We start from the raw sequence: 23520 nt of genomic DNA on the forward strand, positions 1-23520 counted from the left end.
AGTAAAGAATCTGCCTGCCAATACAGGAGACGTGGGTTCAATCCCTGGGTTGGAAAGAGATTTCCTGGAGAAGGAAATGGCAACTCACTTAAGTATTCTTGCCTGGAAAATTCCACGGACAGAGGATCCTGCTGCGCTACAGTCCATAGGGTCACAGAGTTGGACACAACTGAGTACACACACACATAAATGACTAAATTGGCCTTTAATGTGGGTTTCAACTGGCTGACCCCACCCCAGCCCCTACCCCGATGTTGGCTTTGGGTGCCAAATTACCCTGGAGGGGGTATATATTTACTATGTGATATTTGTCATCTTCAATATTTTTGTCCTATTGGAAAACCTGATAAGCTCAGTTCTATGTCTTTATTCCAAGTTGGGAAGAATAGTCAGTAAAACAGAAAACAGAATAATCATGGCAATGGGAGAGAAATAACAAGGCAGCAATACATGGAAATGAAAAAAGTAACTGGAAGTTTGTAGTCGACAGCAATCTAACTCTGTATTAAATGCTTTAGAAGCCACATCATGATGTTGGCAGGCTTTGGTTTCTTCCTCAGTTAAATAAGGCTAAAACCAATTACTTCACAGGATTGTGGGGAGGATTAAATGAGTTAATAACTGAATGGTGCTTGAAGCAATTCTTTTCATAGTGTAAGCACACATTGAGAAAGTGTCATTATCTTAGTATGAGAATGTCTGTGCTTATTAAAATCCCTGAGCTAGATCAAGAGAGGTGATAAAGTCTATTGTACATGGTGCTGTCTAGACCTCAGTTAGACTCTTGGGTCCAGTTCTTGGTGCCATGTGGACACGTTTTATTTGTACCATTGGGTATTTTTTTAACTATTAATTAAGCTCCATGTTTGTTCAGATTTAACCATTTTTTAAAATGGTAAATATAAATAACATAAAATTTACCATTTTAACCATTTTTAAGTATATACTTCAGTGCTTCCCTTGTGGTTCAGCTGGTAAAGAATCCACCTGCAATGCGGGAGACCTGGGTTTGATCCCTGGGTTGGGAAGATCCCCTGGAGAAGGGAAAGGCTACCCACTCCAGTATTCTGGCCTGGAGAATTCCATGGACTGTATAGTCCATGGGGTCGCAAAGAGTTGGACACGACTGAGTGACTTTCACTTTCACTTTTCAGTGACATTAAGGATATTCACATTGTTGGGCAACCATCACCACCATCCATTTCCAGAGTTTTCTCATCCTCCAAAAGTGAAACTTTGTACCCATCAAAAAATAAATAACTCTACATTCCCCATTCCCTATAGCCCTGGCAACAATCATTCTGTTATCTGTATCTATGGATTTGATTACTCTGCTACTGCTGTTTGGTTGCTAAGTCATGTCCAACTCTTTGCAACTCCATGAACTGTAGACCACCAGGCTCCTCTGTCCATGGAATTTCCCAGGCAAGAATACTGGCGAGGGTTGCCATTTCCTGACCCAGGATCAAACAAGCGTCTCCTTCATTGTCAGGTGGGTTCTTTACTTCTGAGCCACTAGGGAAGCCCTTGATTACTCTAGGTACCTCATATAAGTGATATAATAAAATACTTGTCCTTTTGTGTCTGGTGTATTTCACTTAGTTTAATATTTTCAAAGTTCATCCATGTTGTAGCATCTGTTAATATATTTCCTTCCTTTTTAAGGCTGATTAATATTCCATTGTTTGGATATATCACATTTTATTTATCTACTCAACTCTTGATGAACATTTGGGTTGTTTCCACCTTTTGGATATTGTAAATAATGCTCCCATGAACATGGGTGTACAAACATTCCTTTGAATCCCTGCTTTAAATTCTTTTGAGTATATACCTAGAGGTGGAATTGCTGGATCATATTGTAATTCTGTGCTAAATTTTTGAGGAGCTGCTATACAGTTTACACAGTGCTGTACCATTTTATACCCTTACCAGAAATGCATAGTATTCCAATTTCTTTCCACTGAGTAGTCTTGGGGCTTTCAAATTAGTTGCCAACACTTAAAAGTCAGGAGATTTCACATCTGTCAACACACCTTTCCTTTATGTCAAAGGCTAGGGAGAGGAGGTATTATTTGCTTTAATTCCAGATTGAGAGTCTAGGCACCAAAGATAAGGAGTAGAGGTTCTAGGGACGTCAGTCTGGACTCAATCTGAAACCCCTGTGACATAATGGACTACCTTGGAAAATAAAAGGTTCCCAGTCATCTCTTGGCACCTTATCTGTCAGAGACGTGGTAGAGGAAATTGGTGATCTGAGTGAAAGTTTGAAATTGAAGGCCTCTTTGGACTTATCCACATCAAATATTCCACCATATTAAATACTACAATTACACAACAGGAGTTATTTCCATGAATGCTTTAAAACATCATGACTTTACAATCACCATGCACCTAGCCATAAGATATTTGTATTTTAATAGCTGCTATAGTCTTCAACCCCCAATAATGAATCTATCTGTAAAGGAAGAGTTTTGGGGTATTAGGATCTCGGATCAGAGGAATACTTTGCCTGACTTACCCCATTACTTATTTTGCCTATATAAGTTCTGGCTGCAGGAGCTTTTATGAAACCTATCTAAAATTCCAAGTTAATCTGAAATCTGTATTTTCCACTTCCTCTACTTCGTTTGCTTCTCCATAAATAGCTTTCCTACAATGATGGATGGTCCGTATTTTTAATGGACTTGTAAAGATGGAAAGTATGACTGGCTTAAAGAAAATTAAGATAGAGTTTTTGAGTATGTTTATTTTAGTACAAAGGGAATAAGAAATCCTCTCCAGCACCTGTAGGATGAGAAATTGATCCATTTCCCCTAGTGGCAATGTGAAAGCCCATTAGCATCTATCCATAAATTTAGGGCATCTTGTTGCTTATTCCAAAATCTTTGGCCTCTGCATACTTAATGGGAAATTTAATCTAGCAGCCCTTCACTAGATGTGTGAAGAGTTAATGATACATTCTTGACAACAGGACTTTATAAGCCTTGAAATCAGTAGCTCTCATAACATCAGAAAAACTGACACTCTTCTACCAGAGATTAGCACTGGTCAATGCTACCATGCATGAAAGGAGATTAGAGAATGAAATGGGGAGAGAGAGGAGAATAGAAACAAAATTCTCATTGTTTGTGATCCCAGGGAAGCTGGGCAATATAGGCACTAACCCTGCAGATCCCTCCTTCCCTTCTGCAAGGGTCTGGAACAGTGGAATAGGCAATGTCCTGAGTATTCTTAGAAAGTAAGATGTATGGTACCCTCTGTCCATGGTGCATATGAATACAGGAGATGGTGACCAAAGGAAGCATAATACTTCATGAACCCAAGAAGGACCCTGTCTTTTCCATTTTAAGTGGCTTGATGTCAACAATGCTACAACTCTTTCATTTCTGATTCCCAACACGCAGTAGAATGTAATTTTAAGAATACCAACTCCAGAGACAACCTGGGTTTCAAGGTCAGCTCTGCCAATTGCTATCTGTCTGCTTTCATCTAATTCCTGAACCTCTTCAGATTTTAATGTACTCATCTATTAAGGGAGGAAGTCAGAATAGCACAGGCCACATATAATTGTTTTGAGTATCAAGTGTGGTAATGAACACACCAAACAACCAGATGTTGGCTAAGGAGAAAAGAATATGCCAATAATATTTCCTGCCAATAGTATATACATAAATATCTAACTGCTCTGCTTAACACAGAGTTGGCCTTGAAGGAGCCTAAGTAGTATGACTAAAAATTGCTGGGGAGTTCCTTATATGAGATATCTCCATTCCCTATCATGGCATCTGAAATTTCTTTTTTTTTTTTTTAATCTGTTTCTTTTTTAAAATTCTATTTTATTTTTAAAATTTACATAATTGTATTCGTTTTGCCAAATATCAAAATGAATCCGCCACAGGTATACATGTGTTCCCCATCCTGAACCCTCCTCCCTCCTCCTCCCCATACCATCTCTCTGGGTCATCCCAGTGCACTAGCCCCAAGCATCCAGTTTAAGATTTAATTTACTTGTCTATGGAAGACTTTCTGGTCCTCAGTAGTGTCCTTTGCAAAACTTGGAAAAAAAAAAAAAAAAGAGGGTTGGGGGGAAGAACCTCTGTGAAAGGGAATACCGGAAGCCATTAGTAGACAATTCGTCAAAAATTTTTATTGAAAGTTCATCGACATGCCAGTCCAGGTTCGATGCACGATACTGGATGCTTCGGGCTAGTGCACTGGGACGACCCAGAGGGATGGTATGGGGAGGGAGGAGGGAGGAGGGTTCAGGATGGGGAACACATGTATACCTGTGGTGGATTCATTTTGATATTTGGCAAAACTAATACAATTATGTAAAGTTTAAAAATAAAATAAAATAAAAAAAGAAAGTTCATTTGATAGCCAAGCAGAACTACCTTTTTGAGAACATCTAGGTTAAATGTAGGAGAAATCAGGAGTACCAGAAAAGGGGCAAAAGAAACTAAAAGAGAATTAAAGTGAGTGAACTCGATCAGTGGTGTTAGACTCTTTGCGACCCCATGGACTGTAGCCTACCAGGGTCCTCCGTCCATGGGATTTTCCAGGCAAGAGTACTGGAATGGGTTGCCATTTCCTTCTCCAGGGGATCTTCCCAATCCAGGGATTGAACCCAGGTCTCCCGCATTGCAGGCAGAGGCTTTACCATCTGAGCCACCAGGGAATTGGGAGGTACTAAAACTCAGCAGTGGCCACAGGACTGGTAAAGGTCAGTTTTCATTCCAATCCTAAAGAAAGGCAGTGCCAAAGAATGCTCAAACTACTGCACAATTGCACTCATCTGACACGCTAGTAAAGTAGTGCTCAAAATTCTCCAAACCAGGCTTCAGCAATACGTGAACCGTGAACTTCCAGATGTTCAAGCTGGTTTTAGAAAAGGCAGAGGAACCAGAGATCAAATAGCCAACATCTGCTGGATCATCGAAAAAGCAAGAAAGTTCCAGAAAAACATCTATTTCTGCTTTATTGACTATGCCAAAGCCTTTGACTGTGTAGATCAAAATAAATTGTGGAAAATTCTGAAAGAGATGGGAATACCAGAGCACCTGACCTGCCTCTTGAGAAACCTATATGCAGGTCAGGAAGCAACAGTTAGAACTGGACATGGAACAACAGACTGGTTCCAAATAGGAAAAGGAGTATGTCAAGGCTGTATATTGTCACCCCACTTATTTAACTTATATACAGAGTACATCATGAGAAACGCTGGGCTGAAAGAAGCACAGGCTGGAATCAAGATTGCTGGGAGAAATATCAATAACCTCAGATATGCAGATGACACCACCCTTATGGCAGAAAGTGAAGAGGAACTAAAAAGCCTCTTGATGAAAGTGAAAGTGGAGAGTGAAAAAGTTGGCTTAAAGCTCAACATTCAGAAAATGAAGATCATGGCATCTGGTCCCATCACTTCATGGGAAATAGATAGGGAAACAGTGGAAACAGTGTCAGACTTTATTTTGGGGGGCTCCAAAATCACTGCAGATGGTGACTGCAGCCATGAAATTAAAAGATGCTTACTCCTTGGAAGAAAAGTTATGACCAACCTAGATAGCATATTGAAAAGCAGAGACATTACTTTGCTAACAAAGGTCCGTGTAGTCAAGGCTATGGTTTTTCCACTGGTCATGTATGGATGTGAGAGTTGGACTGTGAAGAAAGCTGAGCACCAAAGAATTGATGCTTTTGAACTGTGGTGTTGGAGAAGAGTCCCTTGGACTGCAAGGAGATCCAACCAGTCCATTCTGAAGGAGATCAGCCCTGGGATTTCTTTGGAAGGCATGATGCTAAAGCTGAAACTCCAGTACTTTGGCCACCTCATGCAAAGAGTTGACTCATTGGAAGAGACTCTGATGCTGGGAGGGATTGGGGGCAAGAAGAGAAGGGAACGACAGAGGATGAGATGGCTGGATGGCATCACTGACTTGATGGACGTGAGTCTGAGTGAACTCTGGGAGTTGGTGATGGACAGGGAGGCCTGGCCTGCTGTGATTCATGGGGTCTCAGAGAGTCGGATATGACTGAGCGACTGAACTGAACTGAATGAACTGAAAACCCAATATTACACAGGGTACAATTTGCCCAGTAGTTCATCAGGAGTTCAGGATACTTAGCAAAGGTGGTAATTTTGGTAGGGATCAAACTAAACAACAGACTGTATATAAGCAAGGGATACAACCTCCAACTCTTTCTTGGCTAAGATGAACTAACCTCTCAGTGTCTCAGTTTCCCTGTCTCTGTGATGAAAATCTGCATCAGGTCATCTACTGAACTCCCAACCGGACAGGCTATGTGTCGCTAGCTGATACTGAAGACAAGCACTTTTTCACATTTCTCCATCTGTGCAAAGAAGGAGGTAGCTGTCCCAGGATCACGTTGTAAAGTCCAAGAGTTTACCCCCTAGGGCATCTCTCTGTGAACGTTGTTGTTTACTCCTTCCCATTTTCCATTGTCTACCTACTGGCAGGTTGCATTCCCAGTCCTTCTATACCCAATTCAGTATCCCTCAGATGAAGATCAAGTAGTTTAAGCCATTTAAGTCCTGAGCAAAATTTTCTTACTGTTCCCCCACCACACTCTCATACACAACTCTGGGTATGGTATGAGAACTTTCTAGTTCTTGGTTGGTAATAAAAAGTCCATGGGGCCATTGGTTTCTGATCAGATATTCTACCAGTAACTTAAGTAGCCACCATTATGTTAATATCAGTGCTGCTTGGCTGTCAGCTCTGGTATTGGAAATTGCCATAGTCAGGGTTGGAAATTGCCATAGTCAGGGTTGATGATGGCTGATAGTGTCTGAAATTTATTTTATTTCTACCAGCATTTGCATTTTAAGTCCTTTATCAATAATTAAGTAAAGAAAATCATTTTTCTTTTTGAAATTCTTTTTAGCAGTGACAAATACTAAAGGGTGATTTGGCTCTAAAATGCAGGTGGGGTAGCTCCTGATACTACATAAGACCCAGCCAGTGGATAGGAAATGAAACTTGATTTAGGCTTTTTATGATGGCCATGTCTATGTGTTGTGCTGAAGAGGGTTCTAGAGTGGTAGTCTCCAAAATGACATTCTGGAAGAAAATATTAGAAATTCTAGTGTTATCTTAACTTTCCTTTTATGAAAGGAGTTAGGATATACTTACATTTGATATTCAGATTGACATGTGTACCCTTAGTCTCAGAGGGTCTCATGCCATTTGGATTCACAAGATATCCTGAGGGAAGGGGAAGAATTTCACAACTAGAAACTCATTGATCTGCCTTCAAAACATTGCAATGCATTTCAGTTTGTATGTTCCAGATCAGTGAATTTATGAATCATATTATCTGATTTTAATTAAATAAACTTGCACAAAATGAACATGTGGCTTAATAAATATTTCTGTAAAGAAACTGTGGATTGAATATCATACTCATCATGTAAGCACAAATGAGCAACAATCAAATGGCAGAACTGGCACCTCTTCTCTTTTGTGGTATGAGCTATTCATCAGCTATTATCAAGGTAAAACCATGGGTTATATAATTAGTTTAGAAAAGCAGTTTTCCAAGCAGAACAAAACAAAGTTATTGAGAAGGTTATTTAAGGAAAACCATTATGTCCAGTATTATTAATGATCATATTTCATACTAGATGTATATTTTGCCTTGAGATGTTAGTGAATCAAAATGGATCATGTACATAATTTAGAAATAAGTAAATTTAGCTATATTTAGACATTTTACCCCCAAATTTTTTATAATGTGGTACATGATCTCTGCTGTTATGCTAGGTATGGCTCTAGTTAATTGTTGTTTAGTTGCTAAGTCATGTCTAACTCTTTTGTGACCCCATGAACTATAGCCTACCAGGCTCCTCTGTCCATGGGATTATCCAGGCAAGAAATATTGGAGTGGGTTGCCATTTCCTTCTCCAGGGGATCTTCCCAACTCAGGGATTGAACCCAGATCTCTTGCATTGCAGGCAGATTATTTACCACTGAGCCACCAAGGAAGCCCCTCTGGTTAGATTATTGGAGAACTAATGCTAAGGATAACTTAGGGGAGAAAAATGGTTATTTCTCCACACTTTTTCTCCCTCTGTTCCTTAGCCTTTACTCTACCTCCTCCCTTTCTTATTGTTTCTCCAGTTTCTTAAATCTAAATTGTTCCAATATTCCTATCCCTACCCCCACCTGCACTGTTAAATTAATAATTCCCTCTCTATGTATATAATCAGTTATGTTTACTCATTTAAAACTTCTCATAGCAGATTTATAGCCTGGCTCTTGACACTCATATTTGTTTACAAAGAAACTCTGCCCCTTTTCCTAGAAAATAATTAAATTTTTAAATAATCCTATAAATAGTGACTTCTTAAAATAAGTATAAGGTCAAGATGTTTTGCTAGTCTAGATTGTATTTGCTGAATAGAAAGATATTTATTCTTGTGGGCTCACCATATAATTTTTTAAAGGACTCTAGTCAAGTTCAAGCAATGGCACAATTGGAGGAAGAGTGATCCTGTTAACAGTGAAGCCAATAATCATGCAATTAATAGGATTCCTAGGAAATCCAAAGCACTCTCCAAGTAACAGTGTAATTTGGTTGTACATAAATCAGGACTTTTTCAGTTGTGTGTAAGAAAGGAAATAACTGAAAGTGGTTTTGGAAGAAAAATTGACTCATGTAAGTAAACAATCCAGAGAGATATTCAGCACCAAGCATGGTTGGATCAAAGTATTGCAGCCAATTCGTAAGTAGTCTGTTTCTATCTCTTGGTTTCACTTTTCTCTAAGCTGGTGTTATTCTCAGTCAAGATAGATACCAACAAGTTTAGATTTACATCCTACTAGCTTATCAATCCTAGTAGGAAAATCCTCTTTTCCAATAATTTTAGTTACTCTTATTGGCCAGGACTGATTCACCTGCTTTTCTATGAAGTCAAGGGGGTGGGATCAGCCATACGAACTGAGAGTGGTGATGGAGTTGTTTTCTGAAGGAGACCTAGGGTACTGCCAAAGGAGGAGCAGTGGCCTATCAAAAGCACAAAGATTTAACTTTCTTATTATGGCATCTCTTGGTCTGAATGTGACTCCTTTGGGGCTGGTCAATTGCTTTCATCGTTCAGATGGTCCTGTTTCCAGTGAGATTCTTGGCTTTTGGTGAAAACGGAGCCTTGCTCTTGCTTCCAATGTGTCCTAGACAACAGATAAAATGAACGTGCAACAATAAAACATCTTGAGTTTGTCTTGAGTTCATTCTGTATCCCTCATTCTCTTACTCTTTACAAAATAGATAATAAAGGAAAGAGCTCATTTCTTAGAATGGAGGGTGAGTTCTAAGTTTATCACTGTGGCGACTGTATAGAATCTTAAGAAGTCAAGGACTTAAAACCTTTTTTTCTTGAATATATAGAGGCTCATCAGACCCATGAGATCTGTAGTCATGGCCAGAAAAAAAAATATATGGGAAGACAATACTCTCTTTATGTTGTCTTGGAGACAAAAAATAATATTTTTACCATTTCTCCAGAAATTCCCCATCTGTCTTCCCACCCTACCCATTACAGTAGATTCTTTTACAGTGGGGAACAGAAAATGCATTCTAAAGTCTAGAAGACTGGCTAGTACTACAGAAATAGGCCCAGCCTTAATAGCCCAGTCAGTGAGCTTTTAAAATCATCTTTAATAGTAAAGATTTTCCTGTCCTTCAGTAGGATCCAGTCAAAGAAATGCTGAATGGGGCTGATGCCAAGAAATTGACAAGAAGGTCCCCTGGCCCTAGTATTCTAGTGACACGTGTCTTGGGCTTTCCAGCTAGTCACCAGTAAAAGAAGTGAGTGTTGGGAGAGGGAAATCATTACCAGTGTTTTCATCCTCATTTAGTCCAGGTTGAACATACTATGATACAAGTGTTAATGTATCATGAAAACAGAATTATTGACAATTTTCAGCAGGTACTGAAGTGTGCACAGGATGCTGGACACTGCTCCTTTGGGTGACATTTTGCAAATAGCCTCAACTGGGTGTGGAAAAGAGGAAGAAGGGTCAGGAAATGAGATTATCATCACATGGATTTTTTTCTGCTGGTTCAAACTGTCACTTGTTAATTGTATTCAGCTCTTGTCACTGTTGGTAAAGAAGGGCAACTGGAATTATGAATATGAAACCTTCCAGCTTTTAATTCATTTGTAACCAATGACTGATTGACTAGCACAACTGGGTTTGCATTTTAAACAGCTTTTGGGCATCCTTCCACCACCTAATACAATACAGATAATTCCCTGACAGCATGCCAGAGATAATGCAATTACCATCGAGTTTCCTTAGACATGTTTTATATTATCTACTTAAAAGAATCCTATTTCCTTGCTGTAATCTAGTTTAACTTGGACCTGACTATCTTAAATGAGACAGATAGTTTAAAGACAAAAGGATAAACTGGGGATGGACTAAGGTGCTTGTTTCCTTTGCCTCCCCCATGAGACCACATCTTCTGTGTAATCTGGGTCAATAAAGAGGCCACAGCCCCTAGCTCTGCACCCTCATATACCTAGGGATATTGGTAGTAGCTTCAGGATATTCCCATGGAAGCTTCCAATTATTATACTCATAGGAAGAATTCTTGAGGCAACATTTAGTTCATTTCCCTCACTCTAGGAGGAACTACATTGGGACTATTCCAGGAGACCCTGTTAGAAACTGCTTGAACGAGGTCCCTCAGCTTTTCTCGGCCCTACCCATTAATCCACAGAAATATCCATTACCCTTTTCTCTCAGCAAGTTCTTCTTTATATCTGATCTGAGTTACTGACAGTGGAAATTAGTGTTCATTTTTCCTTGATGAAGATTTACAATACCATCTTCCTCTTCACGTAACCATGCCCTATAGTTCCTAGAAACCATAGTCAAATCACTCTTTGGTCTGCCTTTTTTTTTTCTTTTAGGCCTCAGTTTTGAATATCTGTTCATTAGCTATCTGCTCTCCTTGGACCCCCACCTGGGTCTCCCACAGGTGCTGAATTTGTAGAGCTCAGAATTGGCCCCTGTTGTTACAACCAGAATAGGTGTAGACTGGGACTGCTGCGAAATCAGGGATAAGTCATCTGACTAAGAATCAGTCCAGGAGAGATGTGGCCCACAAAGTGCAATTGTCCAACTTTATGTTTTAGGTAATACCAAGTAAGCCTGGAGAACTGCATTATGTCTATTATGAATAATGAAAATAATTACATATCTTCCAGATTCTTTCAGAAAAAAATAGTTTAGCCAGGCAGAGCATAGATGTTTGTGTCTCCTACTCACTCACATGTAACCTCAATGTCAGGCCAGCTCTCACATTGCTCCCATAAAACAACCCCAGTGGTTTCCATTCCCAGGGAGGTGAGAGTTTAGTGGAGGGGATCCATGTTGCACTTCCCACCCATTTCAGACTCTAATGCAGCCATGAAAACAATGTCTGACTCATAGCCCTAAGGAACATGTTCCTTTCTGATTGGGCATTTATTTGTTTAATAAACACATATTGTGCTTCTTCTGTGCCAGGCAGTGTTCTAAGCACTTTACAAATACTAATTCATGTAATCTTCATGACAACCCCAGGAGGCAGTTACTAACAATAACCTCATTTTACACATAAGGAATGTGTGGCTCAGAGTTAATAAATAACTTGAGGTCACACCATGAATAAACGGCAGGACAGATTTAAACCCGGGCAATAAGATTCCAGAAACTGCCTGCTTACCCACTGTCTCTCTCTGCCTTTTTGATTCTCTTTATTCCACCCTCCAAGCCTCATCCCTTTTCCAAGATGAGACTTTGATCTCTCCTAAACTCTCATTTTTCCAGTAATTTTCTCAGGTACTTTATGTACATAGTGCATGATTTGGGGGAGAGAGATAGCTGAGAGAAATCACCCTGTCTAAATGGTAAGTTCTCTTTTACTTTGTGCATTTTGTTCTTGTGCTTTTTTTTTTTTTTTTTTACCTTCATTATGATGAAAGTTTTCTCTCCAGCTGCTTAATCAATTGCTTTCTCAATGGTCAGAATGGAAAACCTGGTGAGAAATTTGGGTGATTCTCTTCATTTCTCAGATGTCTGTGATGGCCGCAGGCTGAGAGCCCAGCGTTTTGCTCTTTTTTCATCTATTGCCTGCAGTGTCTGTAAACTTGAGGTGAAACCTAATGCCCTAGATCAGCAGTCCTCAACCTTTTCGGCACTAGGGACTAGTCTCATGGAAGACATATTTCCATGGGCCGGGAAGGATGTGAGCAATGTGGGGTGCCTGTAAATACTGGAAGCTTCACTTGCTTGTTTGCTGCTCACCTCCTGCTATGTGGCCCAGTTCCTAATAGGCCACAGACTGATACCAGTCCATGGCCCAGGAGTTGAGGACCCCTGCCCTAGATCACCTCCAACAGAATCAGGGGGAGTGGGAAATCTTGTAGAAGGACAAATTCCTGGGCTTCACTCAATCTACTGAATTAGGAAGGTGATCCAGGAACAGCATGTATCAGTACGTATATCAGCAAGCTCCCCCTGCAGTGATTCTGATGTATACATAAGGTTGAGATCTACCACCCCAAGAAGCTCTGTGAATGGCTAGGCTGCAGAACTAATGTGGAGCTCCTGAGAAAAGGCAAATCCCCTGTCTCCACCCCCAAAGCATGCTAGTTAATGTTTGGCGACCATCTCTCTGAAAGAAAAAAAAAGATCTGACTTGTAGCCTTTGCCAATTTCCACGGTGTGAATATTCCCACCGTGATTTATTTCCAGCTACATACATGGGGTCACTGACCTCAGACTTGGGAAAGCATGTGTATAATCAGTTCTTGTAAGCCATAGAAAGCTGGCACCTGCACACTGGATGGGCAAATGTGAGAGGGTGTGAGTAGGAGGTTGGTAGTAACATAGGGAGGCCAATGTTATTAAATGAAGCTAGTCAAAAGAAACCATATGCAGAAGAGAGCACAGTATATGATTTCATTTATATGAATTTCTAGAAAAAGCAAAACTAAAACAGTTGTTGCTCCTGGGGAGGGTGGGAAATTAACTACAAGAGGCAAGAGGGAACTTTCTGGGGTGATAAATGTTTCTATACATTAACTCAGATATTGGTTGTTGTTGCTCAGTCACTAAGTCATGTCCAACTCTTTATAACCCCATGGGCTGCAGCACACCAGGGTTCCCTGTCCTTCACTATCTCACGGAGTTTGCTCAAACTCATGTACATCGAGTCAGTCATGCCATCCAACCATCTCATCCTCTGTCATCCCCTTCTCCTCCTGCCTTCAGTTTTTCCCAGCATCAGGGTCTTTTCCAGTGAGTCAATTGTTTGTATCAGGTGGCCAAAGTATTGGAGCTTCAACTTTAGCATCAGTCTTTCCAATGAATATTCAGGACTGATTTCCTTTGGGATTGACTGGTTTGATCTCTTTGCAGTCCAAGGGACTCTCAAGAGTATTCTCCAACACCACAGTTTAAAAGCATCCATTCTTCAGCACTCAGCCTTTTTTATGATTCAACTCACATCCATACCTGACTCCTGGAAAAACCATAGCTTTGACTATACGGACCTTTGTCCACAAAGTGATGTTCTGCTTTTTAATATGCTGTCTGGGTTTGTCAGTTTGTCATAGCTTTTCTTCCAGATGTTGCTTATATAGTGTAAACACAAATATTAAAACTCAGAAAACAGTTAAAAAAAAAAACAAAACTGTAGCTCGTAGGTGGCAAACCTCAGTTTTAGATCCACCTCTTTCTTACTTGAAAGTCCATGCTTTTAACTCCTCCATTTTTTATGCCTTTGTGCACACTATAGCTAGTTTCAGGAATATTCTTTCCCTCCAGCTCTGTCTATGAAAATTCCACCCACCCTTCAAGGCCCAGTTCAGTTGCAGCCTCCTCCTTGACATCTCTGTATTATCTTCTCACTCCCAACAGATGTGTCCTCCCCCGTTGCTGTGGGCTGGGTAATGGAAAGATGTCTTTATTGAAGGCTTGCTCTTGCAGCCAACCTACCCTGATTAAACAGAGCAGCATGGTGCAGGAAAGCAATGGGATAGAGTGACAAGAGCATGGATTTGGTGGCTAGACATACATGAACTCAAACCCCAGTTCCAATATATTAGTCACCTGTCTAAGCTTCAGTTTCAATAGATGTAAAATAGAATAAGAGTGACCCTTCAGGGACATTGTAAATAATGGTGATAATTTATGGGAAGCACTTACACACTGTGGCTATTATTACTCATGTATTTGTACTCTACCAACAAATATTATTCCTGGCTTTCCATCTTCAACTATTTGATACCAAAGGCATAGCCTTCAGTGTAGCTTTCCCTTGATCAACTGTGAATACTACTCTTCAACCCACCCAACAGAAAGAATAGTGTTCGAGATTGTCTTTGGTGACTCTCAACCTCACCCTGAGCTTTGGTCAGGTCTGCCAACCCATGCAGAAGCTATGTTGTTAGTTGCCCTGCACATATAAATGGCTGGCTTGCCTGATATCCACTTGTCCCCTCCTGACTCATCTTCTTTATGGCTTTCAGGGCTCTGAGCAAGTCAGGAGGGATAAGGAGTTGAGATAGGCCCAAGTACTACAGTACCAGTGTATCAGAACCTACTCTCCATACACTGCTTGAGTGGTACCAGGCCCAGTGTGCTGATGAAGTGGTTGTCAAAGAAACAGCCAGTACCAGTCCATCAACTCAGCCTTTGGCCTGCAGGCAGGAGAGAGTCAGATGTGTTTGGACTTCACAAGCTTAGGCCTGGATCCTACAGGATAATTGTTGCCAGCCTGGCATACTAGAGAATATCCAACTCTACATAACTTTGGTGTCTAAAGACTGTCTAGAATATTCTTCTTTAAATGCATTATTGAAGGATGCTATCAAAGTGTGACAACTGTGAGTGGGGCCACTGTCTGCTGTGGACACCTCTGCAGAAATCAGTTTATCAGCTTAGTCAGTCATTCCGTAACGCTGAGTGAGATTCAGGCAAAATTGTGGCCAGGAATGACTGATTCGCTCTCAGAACTGGGCAAGTGTTAACAGAGCTCTTGAAGAGTAGATTGTGAGAGGAGGGCAAATATTAGTGCAGTTTTGAATGTAAACTTGGCCATTCAGAAATGGGAGTTTTGTGGCTCAAGAGACGAACTTGCCAGACTGCCATCTTGTCTTGGGTTGATTCTGGATCCCAGACTTAGAGCATCTTCTTTCTTGAATTGCCAAGCAGTAGGTGAATCCACTCCCTGTTATCCTACACTGAGAAACAGTAGATGATACAGTGGTGATACTTGGACATACTTGTATGCACTTGCTGACAGTGCAGGGACTCAGAGGTTGCAGAGCTGTATTTCAACAGCCTTTTTCACTGCTAACTCTCCCTACCTGTGGATGCAGAGATCCTGCGGGAGCCTCACTGGGTTAGAAGTAAGGATTTGAAGAACACTGAGGTTTGTCAGCACTGATCAGATTTCTTGGAAGAATCCTAGTTTAAGAGCGTGGTAGCCAGTGAGGACAATAGCTCAGGATCATGATTGGCTTTGGTTTGACTCCTTCCCTGCCATAGCCACATGGTCAAAGGCACCATTTTCATTTTAATTGTAATATTCAGTTCTGTGAAGGATGTGGAGTTCTTTTCCATATATTTCTAACTTTGTCTCAACAAGATCTGATTAGCTGGAAATTATCTCTGAAGAAAATTTCAAATCAATTTATTAAAACCAAGCAACCACACTCAGTCATTCCTCACTGACTTCCTAATAAAGACAAAATGCCAGACACACACACCCTCTATGCAATGAGTGGTGCTTGACATGTATGTTGAAAAAGATGTCCCCTCTATGGGAAAAAGTCCCTCCACAAGGATTCAACATCATTAATTCTCATTCAGCCTACTCATTATTTTGTCCACTCCTATCCAGTCTCTCAAGGGTCGATGTACTGCTTGTTTTGTACTTCCTGTTGCAGATGTTGGGGTGTTCATTTCCACTCCATAAATATTTACTGAGTGTCTATTGTGTATCAGGCACCATGCCAGGAATTGAGGCTGAAAATATAAATAATTTATAGTGTTACCATTTACTGAGTACTGAATATGTACCAGATACTTTAGAAGCATTTTCTCTTGAATTCTCCCAGTTGCTCTAATATAAAGTTACTATTTTCATTCCCATTTTACAGATGAGCAAGCTGATGCACAGATAGGTTGAGCAACTAGCTCATGGTCACAAGTGGTAGATGTAAAACTTTAAACTTAGTTTTCTTTGATTTAGAAGACAAAGCTTTTATTCTATCACGTATATTACTGTGGTAAGGTATTTGCCTTATCTCATGTGATACAAAAACCATATAAGAGTTGCTGTTAGTCCAATTTTACAGATGAAAAGACAGATTGAGTGGGGTTATGTGACTTGCCTGAGCTCATATGAGGAATAAGTAGTAGGGCCAAGATTAAGCCTTGATAGTCAGACTCCAGAGTGCATGCACTTAACTGCTATGTTCCACTGCCTCCTTGAAAGCAATCTCTGATTATTGAATAGAGATAAAAAGGTTAAGAAAACATCTCAGTGGCAATAAGACAGGAAAAACTAGAAGTAAATGTCCAGGAGATATCTTGGAATTGGTAGGCATTGTAATTCAGGTGGACCAATGGAATACCAACAAGGTTACAAGGAATAACAAACAGGAAATTTAGGTTCAGGTACAGGAGATAAAGCCCAGAAATGTCAGTTATGGGAGATAGTAGCACAAATGCACTCATCAGAGGGGTTGCCTCTGGTTTTTTCCACAAAAGTCTGAAGATTTTTACCCTAGTCTGAGCCCTACCATTACTTCTCTGAGTGATAGTAGGCAAATTCGGTCTCTTTAAGCCTCAGTTTTTCTATCAGTAAAGTCCAAATTAGAGTCCCTACTCTATTTATCCTGTGGCTTCCCAGGTGGCTCAGTGGTAAGAATCTGCCTGCAATGCAGGAGATGCAAGAGATGTGGGTGCAATCCCTGGGTTAGGAAGATCCCCTGGAGAAGGAAATGGCAACCCACTCCGTTATTCTTGCCTGGAGAATCCCAAGGACAGAGGAGCCTGGTGGGCTACACTCCATGAAGTCACAGAGTCAGACACTACTGGGCATGCACTCTGTCTATCTTACAGAGATAATGTGAGGATAAAACAAAATAATAGACACCAAAGACAAATCAAATGTTTTCATTTCTGTTAAATTCATTTTCAATTAGGTCCATTTTTCTGTGTCTTTGCATCATGTAGGCACCATCTGAATTTATTTGACTCTTGGTGATAAACTTATCCAAATGAACCTTCCAATTGCTTTTAGACATATTTAAGGGTAAAAGTCAACTGTTATTCCACAGGTGTTACCCGCCCGGGCCCAAGCTGATTTCCAGTCACTTTTACTATCAAGTTTTTAGTTTTTCAACTTGCTCATTTGGTTAAGGTGGAGGTCACTGGAATGAGCTTTCCTGAATTTGATAGAAAATACCCCCACACACACTTCTTTGTTTCCTGAACCATTAGCTGGGTTTTTTCCTGCCTCCCTATCCAGGTTACAAATTGTAGGAGACTAGCGGGACTTCCCTGGATGTCCAATGGTTTGGACTTCGCCTACCAATGCAGGGGTGCAGGTTCAATCCCTGGTTGGTGACCTAAGATCCCTCATGCCCCACAGTTAAAAAACCAAAGCATTTTGAAAACCCCAGAAACAATATAGTAGCAAATTCAGTAAAGATTTTTAATACAGTTCATGTCAGAAAAAAAAAAAAAAAATAGGAGACTAGGAATTTTCTCTATGTCTTAATCCACCACCCTCATCCCCACCTTCCTTATATTTTGAGAGGAACTGAGTTAAGGCTTAAAATATATTCCCCATTTTGGACCAGATTCTCAGGAAAAGGGAGTGGGTGTTATTATACCCACCATTACATTATATTATAAATTGCATTACATTATATTATAAAACAGCAGGAAAGATGGTCAGCCTGTCATACGGTCCTCAGCTTCCTTGGGACCAAGAAATAGTAACAGTGTAGTAGGATTAAATCACATATTTTGCTTCAAAGAACATTAACTCATCTTGATAGGCACAGAGAAGAGAGCAGGCTTAACTCCTCACTGGTCATCTCAGTCACTCACCAGCCCTATACCTGCCAACAGAATGTGAACTCACAGAAAGATCACAGTGGGCATAGGGGAACACATGACAGAAAGAAAACTCAAGAAACAGCCAGCAACATCCACCTCCTTCAGATTGGTTAGTTGATTTATCCTGTGGTTATAACTGAGTTGAATGTGTCTTTGGGGCTGTGATATTTTTCATGCTGGAGAGAGCTCAGAAGAAGCCAAAACACATTGTTGTGGCCCAGAGTCAACTGATTTTGGAGCTGAGCTGTATTATGTGCTCACTCAACTCTTCTGTGACCCCATGGACTGTAGCCCACCAGGTTCCTCTGTCCATGGGGTTCTTTAGGCAAGAATCCTGGAGTTGGTTGCCATTTCCTTCTCCAGGGGATCTTTCTGACCCAAGGATTGAAGCTGTGTCTCCTGCATTGCCATGCAGATTCTTTACCACTGAGCCACCTGGCAAGGGCCAATTCCATGGCTTTCATTATTTTGGCACCATTTGGCAAGGAGACATGGGTACTGATTTACCTTAAAAACAAAAACTTTCTGTAACAAATAGTAAGTGGTAGGTTTGTTAACCAATAAACTCTTTTTTTTTAAATTTTATTTTATTTTTAAACTTTACAATATTGTATTAGTTTTGCCAAATATCGAAACGAATCCGCCACAGGTATACCCGCGTTCCCCGTCCTGAACCCTCCTCCCTCCTCCCTCGCCTACCTTCCCTCTGGGTCGTCCCAGTGCACCAGCTCCAAGCATCCAATACCGTGCATCGAACCTGGACTGGCAACTCGTTTCATACATGAAACGAGTTTCATGTATGTTACATGTTTCAATGCTATTCTCCCAAATCTCCCCACCCTCTCCCTCTCCCACAGAGTCCATAAGACTGATCTATACATTGGTGTCTCTTTTGCTGTCTCGTATGCAGGGTTATTGTTACCATCTTTCTAAATTCCATATATATGCGTTAGTATACTGTATTGGTGTTTTTCTTTCTGGCTTACTTCACTCTGTATAATAGGTTCCAGTTTCATCCATCTCATTAGAACTGATTCAAATGTATTCTTTTTAATGGCTGAGTAATACTCCATTGTGTATATGTACCATAGCTTTCTTATCCATTCATCTGCTTATGGGCATCTAGGTTGCTTCCATGTCCTGGCTATTATAAACAGTGCTGCGATGAACATTGGTAACCAATAAACTCTTAACCTTCTGGAACTTAAGGGCCAGAGTATAGCCTTGTATATACTTATCCTTTTGTTCCTTCTGTTGGGTCATTAGCCCTGCACAAATAGGACATAGCCGTGGAAAAGAGAAACCAGTATGTCTGGAAACCTAACCTGGGTTGATGTAATAGTTGACTTTCCTGGGGTCCTCCACTGCAGTGTCTCCATCATTACCACCGTATCTTCTAGGGACTGCAAGCCCCTGGGTCTTTGATTGAAATATAGAAGTGCTGTCTCTATGGTTACAGTCAGCTCCAGAACTAGTGATCCACCTGGCAGCATTTGTGATTTCCACAGGCTGCACTTGGGGCAAAGGCTGCAAGCCATGAGTCATCCTTGAATCCCACCCACCCACCTGTTTTCACCCCTCCTTTTCCTCTGCCACTGCCAGAGCAAATGAGTGGCTGTAGAGAAGCCAGGTTGATGAGCTCCATTTTGAACTCCAGAAAAATCTGATTTTGAATCTCTACTGCAGGCAAGTAGGGTCAACATCACTGCCCCAGTAAATATAAACATGGATGGCTTGACTTATCTCTCTCAATTTCATTACAATCACTTTATGCTTAAAGGAGCAAAAAAGAGGGGTTAGTACTCAGAGTTTTATGCTTCTGATCTGCTGGCTGATTATATTCACCTTGGCCTTGAATTTGGCTAGTATTTATCAAGTGGGAGGGTAGGCTTGGCTTCTTAGATATGTTTAGTGCTTCTGCCTTTGGAATTTATGATTCACACTTGCATAATTTCAGAATTCGGGTACCTTTCTTTCCCTCTACTCCAAGTTGTTTCTGGCAGAAAAAATGAGAAATATTATCAAGGCCTGCTTATAGAATTATTTTCCACAAATGATACCAGACTTGAATAAATACATGCTCAATTTTGGTTTCTTTAAAACCTACTGCTTGCCCCCAAAGCCAACTTATATAGTGGGCTTGTAATTGAAAGTGGGGTCTGGGTGACTGCTCATTGCTCAAAAGCCAATAAAGAGACAAGGTTGGTAGAAGGGAAAATTTACTTTATTTTGGATGCCAACAACCAGGGAGGAGTGCAGACAGTTGTCCAAAAAGCTGACTCCCCACCCACCCCTCACCCCCGGCCAGCGGGCAATAGCTTTTATAGGCTGAGGGAGGGGGCAACATGCAGAAAGTCCAGTCAACTCCGACAGTCATCTTGAAATCGGTCATCAGTGGTCTGACTAGCATCATCTTGATTGTTTTAAGTACAGTTAATCTTTAACTGTAGGTTAAAGTACAGTTTTAAGTACAGTAGCTTTCAGGGTCAGTTTGTTCCCATTTCTTTGAAGCCAGTTCTCAGAATTGTGGCAGCTTATGTCATGGCTATAGTCTGGTCATCATGTATATAACATCCTCTGACTAATAGGGGATTAAGTATCTGCAAGACAGCTCACAGGATATGCCTCAGAATATTATCTAAAACATCCTTGACTCTGCTTAATGACTAAACTATTATTATTTGCTCTCCTTGGACTATTTTCCTTTGTTTCTGCATTTTCTCACGTCTGTGATTAAACTCATTCTTTGGCTAAAGCTTTTCCATAGACAAAAGGCAGGTAAGGAAATGGCGGGGCAAGGACCATAGGGTCCTGTTCCATTTCAGACTCAGTCAAAGACAAATGACAAATAGCTATTCTACACCAGAAGACAGTCTTCTTAGCAGCAAGTGCAAGTGACATGACTGTATCCCAAATGTGAGTCAAACCTGAGCCTGCAGCCTATTTGATAAAGAAAAGTGGATTTCAGTATCTAGGTCTGAAGTTCTAGGATAACTCTGGTAAATTCCCAGAATGACTTTACGCTTCATAACAGTTATGTTCCTTTGGTCTTGGCCCAAAGCAATCCCTGTAATTGACTTCACTTGCCAGGACCATTTTTTGCCTTACAGGCAGATTGTATGCCTGACTGTGTCTTTTGTGAAGGCAGGGTTTTGCCACACAGCCTGTCATAGAATTGAGTCCCAGAGCTCTAAAACATTTCTTCTGTAATTATTGGACAATATCTTTTTAGTTATGGTGACCTAAAGTAAAAGTAGAAATAATAATTGTAGCCAACAAAAATGCCCAGCCAATTCAGAACTCCATAAGGTCTAGCCAAGTTCTCATTGAAAAGTTGGACCTGGCATCCTTCCCAGAAGGTCAACTGGCTGGCTTATTGATGCATCAAGGAAGGAACCATTCCAGAGGCGAGAATTCTGACTTGTTCCCACCCTGGCCTTGGCTGTTTAAATCTGAGAAATTTTATCAGGAGCGTATTGAGAAATCTCAATATGAGAGTCTACTCATGAGTAAGGCTGAAGAAATGATCCATTTTAGAGCTGTAAATGTTTGTGGAAATAGCTCCTTAGAAGTACTCATATGGAGTTACGCATCCCAGGCTGTACCAAATGTCTTTGGCAGTAGAGAAAGCTATTGCTTTGGAGGTGGAGTGGAAAGAGATGAAGAGAGGAGGGAAAGTGCGAAACAGTTTAGACTGCAATGTTGGCCCAAGTACCATGGATGGGAAGAGAATGATTTGAATGGACCTAGCAGCTCACCTATCAGGTTATTTTTGCCTACTTTTGATGGATTGGTTCAGGGACCTCTGGTGTCACAACAGTATTCGCTCAACTATGGCTTGCCATTTCTTATCTGTGTGATCTAAATTGGTGATATAACCTCTACGAACCTCTTTTCTCATTTACAAATGGGGAAAACTATCTACCTTATAAGTTCATTGTGAGTATTAAATGTGCTTCCCTTCCCCTCTACATGGTATAGAACCTGTTCCTCATTTTCCCAGGTACACACTTACATTGGTTATCTTTTCAGAGTAACCAAAAGATAGAGAAATTCACATCGTCAAGACTCAAGCCAGGGTCATTACTAGAAATCAGCAAACATCAGAGACAAATTTTGCATCGGGAGTCCAGACCATGAGGTGAATAAAGAAGCAAAGCAGAATAATACCCCACCCCAACCAAAGTTATCCACATCCTAATCCATGGAATCCATAAATATGTTACTTTACCTAGAAAAGTGGGCTTTATACATGTGATTAAATTAAGGATCTTGAGATGGGGACATATCCTGGATTATCTGGCTTGAACCAATATAATTACAAAGGTTCTTAAAGAGAGAGACAGAAGGTCAAAGGCACAGGAAGACAATATGATAATAGAAACAGAGGTTGGAGTGATGCCTTTGCTGGCTGTGAAATGGAAGGGGCTGATGATCCAAGAGAAGTGGGCATCCCCTAAAATGTTGAAACATTAGGAAAATAGATGCTCCCAAAGAGCCCCAGAATTAAGTGGTCTCTATCAAATAATCCTAGATTTCAGGACAGTCTTCTCTTCTTTTGATCAGGACTAACTTTCTATAGCAAGAGGTCAGCTGTCAAAGATGGTTTTATTTTACGGGCATCCACAGGGCTGCCTTGTTCATAAGAATCCATATTAGAATTGTGGAGGGAAGACTTGTGTGGTTTTATTGAGGAAGTAGGACAATTAGCAGTCTATGGGAGTAGAATGGTTTGCTACATAGCTACTCCACTCATACAATTTCACGGGGGCTGGGTTTTCAACTGGAAATTCCCTGAAGACCAAAGTAGTGACCTCCAACTTGATCTCTCTCGAAGTGGCCTCCAAAGGGCAAGTTCATAAGGGAATAATTGCAGCCAGCAGTGGGACAGATGGCTACTGTTTGCTAACTGGCAAATTCTCCAGGGATTAGTTCCTACACTGCACTAATTTAAATACAAAATACGGGAGGGAAACAGATTTTTCCTCCCTCTAAGACTTTAAAGCTCAATTATTATATCTTACCAAAGTCTAAGGGAAAATTAGTCTGAACATTGCTGTAATGGAGGTAATTAATCTGTGTACATTTCTATTATAGCTCTTATATATTTTATTTCTAAACACTGCCTGTGTCTTATTCAGCAGTATAAGCTCAACATGTAGCATAGAGGGGGGCACTTACTACATTACTTGAATGAATGCAAAAACAGTTTATTCTGAGAGTCAAATGATGCTGAGTTGGTCTCAGTGAGTTTGGGACATGAGAAAGGCTAAAAGCCATGATGTATTAAAGGAGTATATCATGCTTTTCTAGAGTAAGGAAGGTGGGCTTACTGGAGACTCATAGTAACCACTTCAGAAGAAGT

Source organism: Bos mutus, chromosome X, assembly GCF_027580195.1.
Source record: "Bos mutus isolate GX-2022 chromosome X, NWIPB_WYAK_1.1, whole genome shotgun sequence".
Classification (NCBI taxonomy): domain Eukaryota; kingdom Metazoa; phylum Chordata; class Mammalia; order Artiodactyla; family Bovidae; genus Bos; species Bos mutus.